The sequence below is a fragment of the Sycon ciliatum genome, unplaced genomic scaffold (assembly GCF_964019385.1).
Source record: "Sycon ciliatum unplaced genomic scaffold, ocSycCili1.1 SCAFFOLD_2358, whole genome shotgun sequence".
NCBI classification, from domain to species: domain Eukaryota; kingdom Metazoa; phylum Porifera; class Calcarea; order Leucosolenida; family Sycettidae; genus Sycon; species Sycon ciliatum.
The window spans coordinates 1-14,611 of NW_027044510.1; the positions used below are offsets into that span (position 1 = coordinate 1).

At 46.5% G+C, this 14,611-nt stretch overlaps 1 long non-coding RNA gene across 2 annotated transcripts; it reads left to right on the plus strand.

The window, feature by feature from the left end:
• The first annotated feature begins 3,634 nt into the window (after nucleotides 1-3,634).
• LOC135830386 (uncharacterized) lies at nucleotides 3,635-14,182 on the plus strand. 2 transcript variants are annotated; one of them, XR_010556025.1, is made up of 4 exons: nucleotides 3,635-4,156; nucleotides 6,529-6,604; nucleotides 9,047-9,101; nucleotides 13,991-14,182. It is a non-coding gene; the product is annotated as an uncharacterized LOC135830386 (long non-coding RNA). The 2 variants fall into 2 exon arrangements; XR_010556026.1 differs by lacking the exon at nucleotides 6,529-6,604.
• Nucleotides 14,183-14,611: the final 429 nt, after the last annotated feature.

A 14,611-nucleotide genomic window follows, 5' to 3' on the forward strand; every position in this document is an offset into this window, starting at 1 on the left:
AGAGAGAGAGAGAGAAGGGGGGAAGTATGGTGGCAAAGCTATCAGTGGCGTCAAACTTGGCTGTCGTTGTCTCTTCGCTGGGGTAACAAGTACTTGAAAGTACTAGTCCAAGGCCTTCGGCCGATACACGTACGAATCGTGCGGTGAGTGCGGACTGGATTGAGAGGAGTAACACCGTGATTGGCCTGTGATTATGCCGAACTGTGCCATTTTCGGCGCAGTATCCGGCAGTCTGCAAACTGAGTCACATGAAAATCGTGTACAATGTTTGCGTTTGGCCACGACTACTAGTACTACACACTTACACAGGAATCGTGCGGGGAGACACTCTGAGTCTGATTAGTCTGGGTCCAGACCATGGGCATAGGAAGGATTGCCAGGTGCTGATCACGGTCAAAGCCGATAGAAGGATGTTGTGTGGAAACGGCACTGGTAGTGACGGGAAAATAGTGTGCTTGGCCGGCGCACGCACGAATGGTATGGTGAGAGCGGACTGGATAAGAAGTGTACGGTGAGTCGTTGGCAGTTGTTCATCGCGGCGCTTTCAACAAGAGCTAGGTGCTAGGGACTCGAGCTGATTGTAGCGCGATAATGGTGTGCTTGGCCGGCGCACGGACGAATTTTATGGCGATAGCGGACTGGATAAGCAGGGTACGGTGATTGGCAGGTGTTCATCAGGACCTCGATCATACCTCTTCGGTAAGAGATGATGTAACGTGGAAATGGTGTGCCTGGCCGGCACACGAACGAATCTTAGGGTAAAAGCAGGCTGGATTACGAAGATTCGGTGATTGACCGAGGTTCATAGGGGCATTTTCAGTAAGAGCGAGGTGTTAGGGAACAGCGCTGGTAGTGGCGTAAAAATGGCGCGCTTGGCCGGCGCATGAACGAATCTTGGCATGCTTTGAGGGGATGGGAAAAATTAAACGGTGTGAGGTCGATGCTCGCAATACTTCGCCTCATCGACAAGGCTGCCGGATTGACTTCGACGCTCGTCTGGCTGAGCTGGACGTCGTGTGGTTTGAAGTCAGTAAGAGAGGCACGGAGACTGTGGGTTGTTGGCATTTCCAGGTATGACTTCTTGTATAGGGGAAAATCAAAGGCAACGGTGCGAAGCTAGAATGTGAAGGATTAGGCAGGACTGAGAGGCCTGATCAAAAGTCCAAAGCCCTCGAGGAATGCCGTCACATCTGCTGGGTGGAAAATGATGATGAAGAAAAAGAGAGGATATTGGGAAAATGTGGAATTGGTGTTCCTGACGCAAATTCTGTGTACTCGCCATGGAACTGTATGTGTGCTCCGACAGAAGCGTGATGTCCTACAAAGGCAAGTGGCCACGGCCAAAGCGGTTTTACGGAAAGGTGAGTGGTGACGGACAAAGCGGCGTTTACGGACGCTCGCTGAAGCACTAGTGCAGCGATCCGCTCGAAAGCAGAAGCAAGTAAGTCCTGTGTGTACCTTACACTCTCATTTGGCTGTAATATTTTTCTATGCGATACGCCTCTTCCATCCTTGAAGCAAGGAGGCGACGCGACCAACAAGCTCATAAGAAACACAACAGGCATGCACATGGGCCACGGTGCATGTATATCCCGACTCACCCTGCCGCTGTCGTTGACCCGAAATTCTTTAAAGGGGAAGTATACCCTAAAATCAAATTTTCACCAGTTGTAGTCTTCTGGGTGCTGAGTCGAATGGTCTTGGTCCGAGGAAGCTGCAACGCTCCCTTCCTACTTGAATCCCAATCGAACTCGCGCACTTCCACCGAAACTGGGTGACTGCGCCCTACTAGATGGGGATTTGTATGCAAAATGTCACTAAAAGCGCCATTTCGTTCTTATAAAAGCACGGATGACCGCGATTGGCCCATATGTTGTAGTCTTTTGGACGCTGAGTCGACTGGTTTTGGTCCGAAAAGGCTGCGATGCAGCGTTCCTCCTTTATTCCCAATCGAACATGCTTGAACAAGCGGTCACGTGCTCCTGGGTGCCCAAATCACCTCGTCACCGCGCCAGCAGGCGACAACTTTCACACCAAGGTTCAACTCGAGTTCAACTCGAGTGACAGGACTGCACCCAAAAAAGGTCAAACAGGCTAGTAAGTTGTACCCTGCAGGCACGGTGACCAGGTGACTGGTGTACGCAGGAGCACGTGACCGCTTGTTCAACCATGTTCGATTGGGAATAAAGGAGGAACGCTGCATCGCAGCCTTTTCGGACCAAAACCAGTCGACTCAGCGTCCAAAAGACTACAACATATGGGCCAATCGCGGTCATCCGTGCTTTTATAAGAACGAAATGGCGCTTTTAGTGACATTTTGCATACAAATCCCCATCTCGTAGGGCGCAGTCACCCAGTTTCGGTGGAAGTGCGCGAGTTCGATTGGGATTCAAGTAGGAAGGGAGCGCCTCAGCTTCCTCGGACCAAGACCATTCGACTCAGCACCCCGAAGACTACAACTGGTGAAAATTTGATTTTAGGGTATACTTCCCCTTTAAGTCCCAGATTTTTGCCAACTCCCTATAGTGTAAACGGGGAATGCAGGCCAGAAATCGCAACGAGCCTTCGTTGATGGAGATTTCGATGCGCAATGGGTAGTAGACGCGTCCTTGCATACCCTGGGAACATCGAAAAGCTTCTGGGATGTTTGAAAAAGCTTGGAGTGATTTTCGAAGGGTCGATAGATGATGCGGTGTGCAAGTAAGTGCAGTGCTACCTATGACTATGAGGGGTGAGTGTGGTGCGGCCAGGCTGCCAGCACGCACTCCGCACATGCGTAGATCTACCGTGACATGTACCGTAGATTGTATTTTGATGGCCTTGATCACTGTACAAACTGTGATCAGATCAGAAGGTATGCACACGGATTTCCTGTGTCCTGTGGTGACTCGGATGGCCGATGGGCAGGGTGGACTTCGATTTGGGCAATACGTTTTCGATGAGGTTTGGTTTGATCGGCATAAGGGTGGTGTTGGCGTGGGCAAAGGCGATTTCCGTGTGTGACGGCGAAGCAATTGGCTTCTCGACATTTCCGACCCAGGCACACGGAAACGGCGTCAATATGGAGATAGCGAGAAAGAGAGAGAGTATGTAGAGCTAACGTGACTGGAGACGGGATGGATGGGTTTTCGATGAGGCTTGATTTGATCGTTTTGGTGGCGCTGGCGTGCGGCGCAAGGCTCATCGCTATGTTTGACAGCGAAGGAGTTTGGGTCTCGACGGAAATTTGAAATTTGTGCGCACGGAAACGTCGTCATGTGGGCGCGGACGTGTCGGAGTGAGGTTGTCCAGTCCGGATTGTCGTAAGTTTGTTTGATGATTCCTGTGTTCCTGGTTGACTGGTTTTTTGTTGGGCATGTTGGGCATGTTTAATCAGTTGCCATGGTTCCAGGTGTTGGAAGCTGTTTGTTTACGCACCCTGTGCTATGTAAGCAGAAAGAAAAATAATTTAAAATGTTGTAGCACTCACGCTCTTCAAATAATACGCACTCACCATTTTGTGTGAGCGGACTAGGTTACGAAGATTCGGTAATTGACTGGTGTTAGTAGGCCTTCCATGAGAGCACCTTACGTTAGGGAACAGCGCTAGTAGTAGTGGCGTAAAAATGGTGCGCTTGTCCGCCCCACAGACGAATCTCGGCATGCTTTGAGCTGAGGGATCAAAAAAAATCAAACTGTGAAGTCAACACTATCAGTTCTTTGCTTTTTGACAAGGCGAGTTCAGCCGGATTGACTTCGACGCTCGTCTGGCTTGGCTGGAGGACGTTTGATTTGAAGTCGGTAAGAGAGGCACGGAGACTGTTGGTTGTTGGCATTTCCAGGTATGACTTGTTGTATGAGTGGAAAATCAAAGGCAACGGTGCGAAGCTAGAATGTGAAGGATTTGGTAGGATTGGGAGGCCTGAACAAAAGTCGAAAAGCCCTCAAGGAATGCCGTCACATCTGCTGGGTGGAAAATGTTGATGAAGAAGAACGGAGGACAGTGGGAAATGTGGATTTGAGGTTCCTGACGCAACTCTATGTGCTCGCCATGGAGCTGGATGTGTGCTGCGACAGAAGCGTGATGTCCTACAAGGGCAAGCAGTCACGGACAAAGCGGTGGTCACGGACGCTCCCTGAAGTAGTAATGCAGTGATCCGCTAGAAAGCAGAAGCAAGTAAGTCCTGTGTGTACCTGTGTGTACCTGTCCTTACACTCTCATTTGGCTGTGATTTTTTCTATGCGATGCGCCTCTTGCATTCTTGAAGCAAGGAGGCGATCGCGACCAACAAGCTCACAAGAAACACAAGAGGCACCTTGGCTACGGCCGGACAAGGCGACGAGAGCCTGGATCCCCTAAGAAAAGTCATAGTCGGCATGCAGGCACCATCATATTAACAGTGCTGGATGGACGGGGAGAGAGATCGATTTTCATGATGTACTTTTCTGCTGCATGTTATTATGGACTAAATCATAATGGGCAGCAGCTGTTGTGTTTTTTCGTGACTCGTGACATGCTTACGAGTCGCGAACCAACTGACATGAGAGACTCTTCATTAAAAGCAAGCCATATCTTCATCTGGAAATTGTTTTCTCAACAAGATAAAAATCAATGAGGAAAAAAGCCGCTGCATCAACATGCAACTGCACCTCAAGAACATACATAAAGATGGCCACCAACCCACGTCGTTCATCGGCATGGAAAGATGCAAATTGAAAAGAAACTAGTGTAGCGACAGAACTTTGAAGAAAGAAAACGGGCGAAGAAGAAGAAGAAGAAACAGCAAGGAGAGCGGATCGTTGCGATCGCCAAGTCACAGAGACAAGTGCACTAGTATCATGGCGCCTTCGCTATCATGTTATTGGGCAACGATCCCGTTTGACTTTAAGTAAAATAAAGAATACGTACATACGTACTATAGTTCGTGTCCAAGTGCCTAGTGAATCGCGCATGCTGTCACTTGCTGCTGTGTACACATGCAAGTTCTACATCATACATAACAAAAGGAAAGGAAGCAAAGTCATAATCAGGGAGCCCTATGAGTGCACCCCCTGGCCATAATGCATGCAAGTGCGTGCCACGCGTGCACGCTTTCTACATTGTAAAAATGTAAAGCCCGAAAATGTACTGGTGCACAATAAAGAATTGCACTGCAGAGGCTCCGCTTCATGTAATGCTGTAGTGGCCCCTTCGTTTTCTTTGCAAACCCGCTAGAAACACAAGATTTCTTTAACGCCAAACACCATAGCAACCACTGCCCTGGATAACCCCTGTGCCACTGCCTGCCTCCATTGGCCTTGTTTGAGCTGCAAGTAAAAGTGGTTTGCAAGTTCTTTTTTCTCTCTACGTAGGTGACGTAGACCTGTCTTTTCCTTTTGTGATTCGATTCCCCTTAGATTAGCTTTCACGACGATGGATCCCTCGGATTTCATTTCATTGTTGGCTCACCCTGAGGTGCATTTGGCTTTACAAGCTCCATTTGCCCCCACCGGCGGGATACTTACAAGCTCCATTCGCCCCCACCGGTGGGATACAAAATGGTCCCTCCGCGCTAACCAGCGGAGTACAAGTCGGTCCCTCCGCCCCTACCATTTGAATACAAACTGGTCCATCCGTCTCCGCCAGCGGCATACAAAATGGTCCACCCGCTCACTCCGGCGGTATACAAACAGGTCATTCCGCCACTGCCGGTGGCTCACAGAATGGTACACCGCAGACACAACCTCGAAGACACTCCAGGGTAGAATTTGCCACTGAGAGCCTCCGGGCCTCAGGTGACGAATCTGTGGGCTACGATGGCCATGCACGTTTTGCAAGGGACAAATCCCCCGGTTTGCATGTCCTTGTCTCGGATAATAAGTTCGGCCACTGTCGTTCCCGTTCTCAATTGCCATTTTCGCATTGAGAACATCGTCGGGGACTGGCAAGGGTCAGGTCGCGAGCTGTCAGTCTGCGCGTGCGCCCTCACCCGGATTTCCGCATATGGCCCCGCTTGCAGAGCTTGGGGTGTCGTTCCCGATCGCCCACAGCTTCACCACTACAGTGTTACATTTCGCTTCACCTCCTTATGCAATTAGGGTTATGCATCAAAACCTATGGTTTCTTGTATAATCCACAGTTATTTGTTTGAGAAGAAGAAATGCACAGCAGCAGAAAATGAAGAATCAGTTTGAAGCTAGAATGTCCGTGTGTCTTAGTATGGAGTGGTCTTTCATGAACTGAAAGCTAGAGAGACATATTACAGTACATGTAGTCGCCGGGTAACTATCTCTTACGCAAGACTGGAATCATACAGATACCAAGTAAGACGTGTTATAAGAATACAATTTTCATGTTGTGCACATATTTATTGATATTTCAAAATCAAATTGGTATGCAACATCGCGACGTTCGCGACATGCTTGGACTACGTAGTGTTGTCGGACACATGACTAACCTGTGTTGACCTTTGTAAAATAGGCTGTCTTATGTGAATGTGTGTGTGTGTTTGTGTGTGTATGTGTGTGTGTGTGTGTGTGTATGTGTGTGTCGGTCGATTTCCAATCAAGAGGTTGCAGGTTCAATTCTCAACGAGTATGGTCTGGTGCGATGTTCAACGTCGAACGGCGCGAGTCCTAAGGCACGGTACGTGACGGGGTGACTTTCGGACCTAATTGCTTGTTTTTGGGTCTTATTTTCAATCATTTCTCCTTGAACGAAGCGGAATCAAGTTAACAATCCCAGTTTTCATGAAGACCCAAAAGTAGCCCTGGAAGTTGTGCCATATAATACCGTATTTTACCAGTTATAAGTCCACCGTTTACGACTAAAAATCGAAGGATAAAATGTGGGGGTCAACTTTCAACCGGGAGTTGACTCACAGTTGCGCTCGGTGAAATCCGGCCCGAAGTGCAAAGCCGGCGCCGCGAAGCCAGCTCCCATTACATCACTGGCAATTTGTGTGTATGAACTCAACTGTACGCACCTCGTGTAAAAGTTCGGAGTGAACGTGTTGCATGCTAAAAACAGTTCAAAATTTCTTCCATTCACTTCACGAAGTACAGCTCAAGATCAAGAAGAGATAGAGAAGAAGGACATGGCCATTCCCAATGTGTGGGCTCTTCTCAAGAAGAGAATAATTCCACATTGCTGCGAGAATGCTGACCAGCTGGTGCAGGCACTGCACCTGGAGTGGGACTCGTTGGCTCCTGACACCGTTTCCCCATACGTGGAGTCAATGCCACGTCGTGTTGAAGCCCTAATCGAAGCAGACGGTGGCCACACAACATATTGAAGCCCTGCTGCTCTGTGGTTGAAATAAACTGCCTCGAAACGATCTCCGTCTTCTTTACTTGTGCTGAACTGAAATGAATGTTACACTTGTCTTTGTTTGGCGCGGTTTTTTACACTTTGGTGTAAGCATGCATGCGTATGAGTACAGCACATGCACAGTTCATACGGCACACGTGCACACTAGCACTTGTACAACTTTGAGGGCGTCAAGGGCTGCATCAGTACTGGGCGCCAGTTATGCACTTCGGGCCGGATTTCACCGAGCGCAACTGTATAACCGGGAACTACCGGTATCCTCGGTATAACGGGTAACCTCGGTATAACGGGTATCCTCAGTATAACGGGTATCCTCCAAAAATGACCTGCACCGCATGTACTAGTGCAGCATGTGTACGCATTGTTGCCAGTTCATTTGCCTTTTTCCAGGGTTTGGACATTTCACCCTCCAATCAGGTTTCATGTTTGTATGATCTTTGTTGATTTGTTAGTAGCAGGGAGTGGTAACCTGATTAGCAGTGCTTGGCTGGGTAATAGCCCCAGGAGACAATAAAACAGTTTGTCTGTCACACTCCTGAACTATCCGTAAATACTGTAAGGGACCTGATATCTTATCTTGCTAAAATTCAACTCAAGTCATGTTAGCTATTCTGTGAGTTATCTTGGGAAACGTGGTTTTCGAAATGCTCAAAATTTCCAAGTACGAATCGGGAGTAGTCGGCGCACGACGCCGTCTCCTATTCACACTCAAAATGCAGCTGTTTTGTACCCTCGCATCCCCGTCTACGCCCGTCTATGGTATGAAAGTTGAACTGATCCAACTTTTCCCGTTGCTTCCCAATCCACGCAGTAGTACGATTGCGTTCCCATTCCTAGTGTTCACATTGGACGCCGTCAGACCGTCCCGTCGCCTCCCGTCGATCCTTACGCCGCCGCGTCCCGTCGAATATGAACTAGGCTTTGGACGTCACGAGACTGTTCTGATCAGCGCCCGGCATCCGCAGCTCTAGAGTTTAGGCCAAGATCACTCTCCTCTACTGTCACACCTGAGTAGAAAGTGGATCAATACAATGATCTATGAAAATCATGCTTCTGAACGTTGAGAAAACAGTAGTTGAGTGTGTCCTCTCTTTTTAGCATTGAGTCCGAGCTTGACCTGTACTGTCATCTCTCTGCATAGCAACTGTGTGTATACTGTACCGTAAAAGCTCGTAATGCGGCCCTGGGCGGAAACATTAGTGAAGGTCAAGAATATGGGCATGAATTTGGGCCGGGGTGCTATTTCAGATAAGTGAAATCAAACTAATTTTCACATGCCGTGGTACGTATAAGGTTAGCACAGTACGCTGTACACTCTAGCTTTACTACAGTGCCGCCATACATACATGTGGAGCTGTGCATGCACTGCATTGTATGTACTGGAGCTGTGCATGCACTGCATTGCATGTACTGGAGCTGTGCTGTCGTCGCCCATGGGTGTATACAAGTACGACCGTGGGTGTATACAAGTACGACCGTGGGTGTATACAAGTACGACCGTGGGTGTATACAAGTACGACCGTGGGTGTATACAAGTACGACCGTGGGTGTATACAAGTACGACCGTGGGTGTATACAAGTACGACCGTGGGCTAGAATATGGGACAAGAGTGGTGACACGCGGCAACTGGGCGTTATACTGGGTGGGCGCATTTACATGCTTTTACGGTATACAGAGACCGGTCTTTCAAAGGCTGTTCTGATCGTCTGATCGTATCTGGATTTGTTTTTCTTGTGTGTTGTTTGTTGTTTCTGCAGGAGAAAGGGGTGCAGCCATGAGCAAGCCGGAGAAGAAAATTCACGCGCAGAAAATGTGAGTTAACTTTCGTATGCTGTACCCCATTAGATGGCAAACATGGATTTGTGAGTCTCTGAGTATCACATGGTGCCCATAGGTTGCATGTGACCCAGCTCAAAATCTGTATCTTGTATCATACGTATCTAATATTGACTGAGTACGAGGTCAATATAGGAAATAAAAGCCGAGTAAAAGACCGAGGCGAAGCCGAGGTCTTTTACGAGGTTTTTATTTCCTATACTGACCAAGTACGAAGTCAATATTAGATTTATCACGACAAACAGTCCGTATTTCAAATTCCAGAACGATAACCTCATGAATCCCGGTTTTATGATTGCACAACCGTTGCACCACCACCTACTCATGCAGTGACAATGCTACACTAGGCACCGTTCAACTGCGCAAACCCTAAGCAGTCAAATATAAGCAGTCAATATAGCCATAAGGAGTGAAATATGCAGGAATATTTGACTGCTTAGGTATGGCAAAAATCTATGTGAGTCAATACTGAGGGAGTGATAAAGTAGAATATTGATAATTCGAATATGGCGTAATTTGAAGGCCCTGCTTATTTCGAACATTTTCCATGCACCGATTTCCACCTGTACAACATCCATGCAAGTGAGTTACATAACTCAAAGTACATTTTAGTCGAACAGCAGTTCTCATACTTATTTTGAAAGTGCTTCTTGAGCATGGATTACACCTTTTACACGGCAACTATGACCGATTCTTTCAAAGTTAATGACAATCATTCTAATTCGAACCAGCCAGCACGGTACTTGTACCGTACATTTTATGTGGCTTAAATCAGCTCTCGTGAGTCAAAGTTGCTGTTGGCACGAATCTGCAACCCTGCGATCAATCCTCTCTTGGGCACTGGCTTGTTGCTCTCACGGACTGTCAAGCGAATCGTCTTCAGATTGAAAGGAAGTTAGGATTTCTGGCGTTACGCACAGGCATCAGACGAATACCGGTTATTACTAGAGCGGGTAGCAATACCCACATGAGTTCAGAACTGCCTGTGGCGCTCAAGAAGTGAAAGAGAACGTTTCGAACATCAATCCACTCAGCGGCGTAATCCTCAAAATGCGAACGAAACAAATCATGACTTGAGCTTGGTGGGAAAGAAAATGTTTTGCACGTCGATTTGTTCTATTTGCGCATCACTAGCACTAGATATGAAAGTTCGCAATGCAAATATTTAATCAACACTTCATGTATCGATCTGTACCTTGTTCACCTGTGTTTTGTTTTGGGAGTCATGCTCAATATGCAATGAAGACAATAAAATGTCATTGCTTGATGTTCAGTGTGCTCAGAGCTGTAATTCGACTAGTACATATTGGGTTCAACATTACAGTATTGGGTAATTAGATGTTATGGTTACTCACCAGAAAATCGAGGTTTGAATTATCAGTATTATACTTTATCACTCTCGTAGTATTGACACCCATTGATGATCGCTATACCTAAGCAGTCAAATATTCTCGGATAGAGAGCCAAGGATTAATGTATAGAAGAAAAAGGACCAAGGAACTACAAGTTACGCTATAATGTCCACTAACACCACCAGTTACTAAACAATCAGCTCATGTGATAACATTGCACGACACTGACTGACGGTACTGACGTTCTACAACTAACTGGTCGTTCCTTGGTCCTTTTTGTCTTCTTTTATAAGTCAAATATTCCTGCATATTTCATTCCTTATTGCTATATTGACTGCTTATGGGTTGTGCAGTTGAACGGTGCCTACAATGCATGGTTACTGTACTTTGGCGGGTGGTTGGGCAACAATGGCACTAACAATGGCACTAACAATGGCACTAACAATGGCACTATGCGAGCAGTATGCACTAGCCCATACATCATCGGGTCTTATCACTCTCTTAGTATTGACTCCCATTGATTTTCGCTATGCCTAAGCAGTCATAATATTCCTGCATACTTCACTCCTTAGGACTGTATTGACTGCTTACATTTGACTGCTTAGGGGTTGCGCAGTTAGACGGTGCTGCCTAGTGCAGCATGGTCACTGTATGAGTAGGTGGTGGTGCAACGGTTGTGCTATCATAAAACCGGGATTCATGAGGTTATCGTTCTGGAATTTGAAATATGGACTGTTTGACCGTGTTTGTCGTGATAAATCTAATATCAACTTCGTACTTGGTCTATAGGAAATAATAAAAAACTCGTAAAAGACCTCGGCTTATATTTCCTATATTGACCTCGTACTCAGTCAATATTAGATACTTATGAGTAGGTGATGATGCAAAGGTTGTGCAACCTCAAAACCGGGATTCACGAGGTTCTAGAATTTGAAATAATGGCTGTTTATCGTGATAAATATAATATTGACTTCGTACTTGGTCAGTATAGGAAATAAAAGCCGAGTAAAAGACCGGGGCGAAGCCGAGGTCTTTTACGAGGTTTTATTTCCTATACTAGTATTGACCTCGTACTAAGTCAATATTAGGGAGATTTAATCCCACGCGTCAGGCGAAATAGCACGTCATAGTACATTCGAGATCAGCGAGAAGAAGATGACGACGTCCACTAATTTAGTATCTGTGCACACGAATCTGCTGTGTGTGTTACTCTGTGTGTCAGCTATGGCATCATCGCCTGTGGTTCCATGCCTAGCATGTACGTCTGAACCATCCCGCAAAGTTTGAATGACGTAGGTTGAGCGATCGCTCCGCGAAACATACTTTTTGAAATTCTCTTCATAGTATATCTTCCACCATTGAAATTTCGAATTTCTTCGAATTATTTGCTGAGAGGGGTGGCTTGCAACCTCGATATGGCTTGTTCCAGGCATGCTTTGGAGCCATCGCCGGTTGAAACAGTGGCGGGAAGCTGCCCTGCAACTGTTCCAACAGGAAATTAATCGATCCGAGAAAGCGCGAGTTCGCGAATCTCGGTTGAATATTGAGTATTTCAAGCCTTTTCACGACGAAGATGGAGTTCTTTTTGGAGATGGACGTCGCGGCAAAGGACATGGTGTCCGACTTCTGGCGTCTGGTGAAGCCAGGGATCATTTGTCCAGTCAGGTCGGCAGCCTAACCGTCGGGAAGCTTGTGTTTGGATCCCGTTCTGCTCGATGTGGTAGATCACAAACAATTTGATATCGCACAAATTGATCTCAGCATCGTGCATACGGTATTTTATATTCAGAAAATCCCAAAGTGTCTCTGTGTGGCCATCCTATGCCACGAGAAACTCCAATCAGGCTCCTACAGTCCATTTCAAAACTATAGACGCGTACCTAGGCAAAAACCGTTATGCCAGCATCTATACCACATAAAATCTGTGATCACTTTGTGCATAAATTTTTCCAAATTGGGCGTCTGTTATCCAATCGTTTAGAAACTATATGAAAGTAATTGTGGAGCGATCCTGAGCAATATTCCGAAAAATATTCTCAAAAAGTTCCAGCCAAATTTGAAATATTTCAAAAACCCTACGCGTCTATAGTTTTGAAATGGACTGTAAGTCCTCTGCCTTCATGATTGAATGTCCACTTCGTTTGAACAACGAACACAACAACCGAGGACGGCTTTGCAATGAAAAATACAGCTATACTGGAGCTGAAAAAAGAAGAAAAAAACGTGCTCAGGATGAGACTCGAGTACATGCATACTCTCGAAGCAGGTGAAACGCAAATTTTTGTGAAAAATGCATGTCGCCGACTGACCAGTAATTTCGCCTGACGTAATCCGTGTGTACTTTACGTGTGTGTACCACATGATACTCAGTGACCCACGTACAGCCGTTTTCTGATTCACGACATACCGTGTATGGAGGCTCACCCACGTTCCACCAGAACGTGGGTGAAAATCAGAATGGAGCGCATTGAGGGTGCTCAGCTGAAGAAGTTCCCGAAGCACGAAATCAAAATATCCGATGAGCTTCGAAGCTTCGTCTTTGACCAAGTTTGGGCCTTTCGCTTCATGCTTTGATTTGTTCCGTGTGACTAAAACATAATTGCGAACGTGGGTCCATTGTATCACCCACCGTGGTTCCCGTATCCGTTACGTGGGACTAAACCTCCCTATTAGATACATACTGATGTAATTGTATTCCCTTTTCAACTCCCTCAACTGATGAATAGTTGCAATGAGTATTGCAACTTCTAACCAGTGAAAAATTCTGAACCTTGAGAAAACGGTAGTTGAGTGTTTCCTTGCTCACAGCCTTGAGTCCGAGTTCGACATGTGCTATATCATCTCTATGCATAGCAACTGTGTGCATAGCAACTGTGTGCATAGCAACTGTGTGCATAGCAACTGTGTGCATAGCAACTGTGTGCATAGCAACTGTGTGCGAACTGTATACAGAGACAGGGGTCTTTCACTGTTAGCTGGCTATATCATCTCTATGCATAGCAACTGTGTGCGAACTGTATACAGAGCTAGGGGTCTTTCACTGTTAGCTGGCTATATCATCTCTATGCATAGCAACTGTGTGCGAACTGTATACAGAGCTAGGGGTCTTTCACTGTTAGCTGGCTATATCATCTCTATGCATAGCAACTGTGTGCGAACTGTATACAGAGCTAGGGGTCTTTCACTGTTAGCTGGCTATATCATCTCTATGCATAGCAACTGTGTGCGAACTGTATACAGAGCTAGGGGTCTTTCACTGTTAGCTGGCTATATCATCTCTATGCATAGCAACTGTGTGCGAACTGTATACAGAGCTAGGGGTCTTTCACTGTTAGCTGGCTATATCATCTCTATGCATAGCAACTGTGTGCGAACTGTATACAGAGCTAGGGGTCTTTCACTGTTAGCTGGATTTGTTCTTCTTATGTGTTGTTTGTTGGTTACAGGTGTTTCAAAAGTTGTTCTGGTCTTAGCTGGATTTGTTCTTCATGTTGTGTTGTTTGTTGGTTTCAGCAGGAGGAAGGGGTGCAGCCATGAGCAAAATTGTGGCTGAACTCTTGTTGTTTCTGCATGAAGGAGAACTCTTGTTTCTGCATGAAGAAGGAGAACTCTTGTTGTTTCTACATGAAGAAGGAGAACTCTTGTTGTTTCTGCATGAAGAAGCAGAACTCTTGTTGTTTCTGCATGAAGAAGGAGAACTCTTGTTGTTTCTGCATGAAGGAGAAAGAAGCTGAAAAAAAAGCTGGAAAAAAAGCCATCCCAAACCCCGACCACCACCCCTCCTGGAATTATTACTTTTATAGCCTGTCCTGGCCCTCAACTTCACACCTGAGATGATCGGTTAACTGGCCTCAGCCAATCAGAGTTCAGCAAGTGTTCATCTTCTTGGCTTGTGCGGAAAATGAAGGAGAAAGAAGCCGAAAAAAGCCATCCCAAACCCCGACCACCATCCCCTCCTGGAATGATTACTTTTATAGCCTGTCCTGGCTCTGAACTTCACACCTGAGATGATTGGTCAAACGGCATCAGCCAATCAGAGTTCAGCAAGTGCATTCTTCTTGGCTGGCTGATAGCTGAACTCTTGCTGTATTCTGCATGAGGAAGGAGAAACAAGCTGCCATCAGCAAATCCGAG